General features: G+C 38.2%; 1 non-coding gene across 1 annotated transcript; it reads right to left on the minus strand.

Moving 5' to 3' along the window:
• Positions 1-2,469: 2,469 nt before the first annotated feature.
• On the minus strand, positions 2,470-2,542 carry TRNAR-CCU (transfer RNA arginine (anticodon CCU)). The gene has a single exon. It is a non-coding gene; the product is annotated as a tRNA-Arg (tRNA).
• Positions 2,543-2,815: the final 273 nt, after the last annotated feature.

The following is a 2,815-nucleotide window of genomic DNA, read 5'->3' on the forward strand; positions in this document are numbered from 1 at the left end:
CCACTAGCCACCTCCCTTGCCATCTGCTTCGTCCTTCTATTCTGCTTTGTCGTCTTTCCCACGTCCAGTTTCGTCACCTTCCCCATCTCCAATTTCTTTGACACTCTAATCTATCTTCTCTGGGTTTTCCATATTCCTTCATCTACTCCTAGAGGGGAGGTAGCGGCCGATGTAGAAGTTATCGTCCAATCCACTAGCTTCGCTTCTCGGGGGGATTCCTCACTCCATCTAAGCATACACACTACCTCTTTGTCTACCAAATCATTTGCCTTGTCTTCCTTAATCTCCTTGCACATTCCTTCTAAGTCCCCACAAACCTCCTCGATCACCTTATTTCGCATGTGGTTTTTAGAATATCCTCAATTCCTTACAAGAAGGGGAAAGGATCACCCTCATCAATGTCTACAATCTCTCCTTCCTCCACCACACTTGAAGGCTCTCCCACCCCCAGAGGCCTCTCAATGAGCACAAACGGTGCCCCTACCAGTGGCCCTTCCCCTTGAGTACCAGTGAGCAACCTTTTCATCTCCTCATTAACAATCTTTAGGGCCTTTGGAGATGAGGAGTCATTTGTTACCCTCCCTTTGACTTCCTCTTGCACCTTCTCATTAGGTGGGTCCACTACTTCTTTCTCGCTCAATTTTTCTCCTCCAATCCTAGAAGGCTTACTATTCTTTTTATAGTCCACAATCACATGTCCAATCGTTGAGAAATTCTGGTAGAACAACCTCGCATTCTCATAAACTACAGGCTGAATATTATTCCCCAACTTGGAACTCAACATGACGGACTCAAGTAGTGTAGCACAAATCACCACATTCATGTTGAATCTCGCAAAACCTAGCGTAGACTTCTAAAGGGTAACCAAATCCATAGCAATGAAATGCCCAAAGGAGTTCCCAATTGACTTGAGGACCCTTTCATCCCAAAACTCCAGGGGGAGGCCCAGGATCCTGACCCAGAACGAAGCCAACATGTTCAACTCCTTCGTCGGGTCCAAGGCAAGGTGCCATTTAGCCACCGTAAGATTATGTTTACCATAGTACCGTGACCCAGCCAAAACCATTGCCATATCTTCAGCCACCATAGAATTGAAGCAAAAGAGACCCCCAGGCATCATGAAACTACCACACTCCCTTTCACCTTCCACTTATGACTCATTCATTTCCTGACCATCTCAATTGATGGGCGGAAGACTACAAAATGTCCCACTAGACACAACCTTAGGTTAGCTGACACAGTGTCAACCAAGCTATTAGGGACAACAATCTTCAATCCCTCATCTCCATTGATCATCTTGGGGGCTTACAGGGAGTTTTGGGTCAATATCTCCCCAAGGACCATGTCCTTCTAACTAGGGCCCGCAGGGGGCGAGACCACAACTTTTTCCAAGAGATCCCCAAAGAACAGTTCTGACACAACAGGGTCCCCACTTGTAGAGAACTCGGGATCCACCACCACTTGGCTTCTTCAATTCGAGGTCGAAATTAGTTGCAAATTAGGGCAAATCCCAAGGATTTGGCCTGCCTGAAGGGGGCCACCCCAACTCATCGAAATTCAAACGCCAAAAGAGCGAGAAAGTTGCAGAGCAAAAGGTATGGTTGCATAGCAAAAATTGGCTATATTCACAACATGTTACTTAGAATACTATTTCAAATTAAAATTCTAATATTTTCCTATATTATTTTATTTTAATATGCATATTTTATTAATAAATTAATACATAATATTAATAAAATATGCATATTAAAAATAAAATAATATAGGAAAATATTAGCATTTTATATTAACAAATCAAAATCATTTATTAAATTGAAATAATTTTGCTTTAATACATTAGAGTAAAAAATATAATCTTCTTCAATACTAAAAATGAAAAAGATAAATATTTAGAAGTAAAACCAATTTATATTTGTGTTCTTGGTTTCTTTTTGCATTCAAGTACCTTGTCATACAAGTGATCTGCTACAACGACATTAATGCAGATGGTCCTTCAGAATAAATGATTATTATGTACGTTGCAGTATTTGACATTACCCTAAAAAGTCCATTAAAGATAAATAATATTTAAATAATCATACAAATTGAAAATAAGTATGGTTTTTAGAAATTGTATTTGATTTCTTTCATTAGTACTCTATCTCATATCCCCGACCTCTTTTTTGTGAATCATAACTAAGTATATTATTTATTGACAAAAAAAATTATTTATAAAAAAAAAATCTTAAAAGAATTAGCCCTAGAGAATTTTATTGTATCTCACAAAAATTCATAGATATAATGTAATCATCTTATGAGGAAGAAACATGATTCACTTAAATCTTTTAACTTACAAAATAGAAGCAAACTATCCTAGAGAATTTTATTGTATCTCACAAAAATTCATAGATATAATGTAATCATCTTACGAAGAAGAAACATGATTCACTTAAATCTTTTAAGTTACAAAATAGAAGCAAACTATCAAATCGCGCCAGGTAGGGATCGAACCTACGACTTTCTGCTTAGGAAACAGACGCTCTATCCGCTGAGCTACAGGCGCAACTTGTTTTCAAAAATTGGAACTTGACAATATATCTGATAGTTAATATAACACCACGCTTCTTACAGTGTTAATTTATAACAAAGAAGTTTCCATGAGTCTTTTGATTTCGTCTTACATTTTGATTTATTTTGAGAATTCCACGTGTGGCCGTGGCGACCTGGGCTCGAATCCCAGCAGCCACAAGAAGTCGTTGACATGTTTTGCCAATTTGTCTGCGATTTAATTAGTGTCTACGTGAGAATTGCTTAAAAAAACTTGAAAATTTGTTTT

This window comes from Cupressus sempervirens, chromosome 1 (genome assembly GCF_028749045.1).
Source record: "Cupressus sempervirens isolate cs-2001-9-10 chromosome 1, ASM2874904v1, whole genome shotgun sequence".
Lineage (NCBI taxonomy): Eukaryota > Viridiplantae > Streptophyta > Pinopsida > Cupressales > Cupressaceae > Cupressus > Cupressus sempervirens.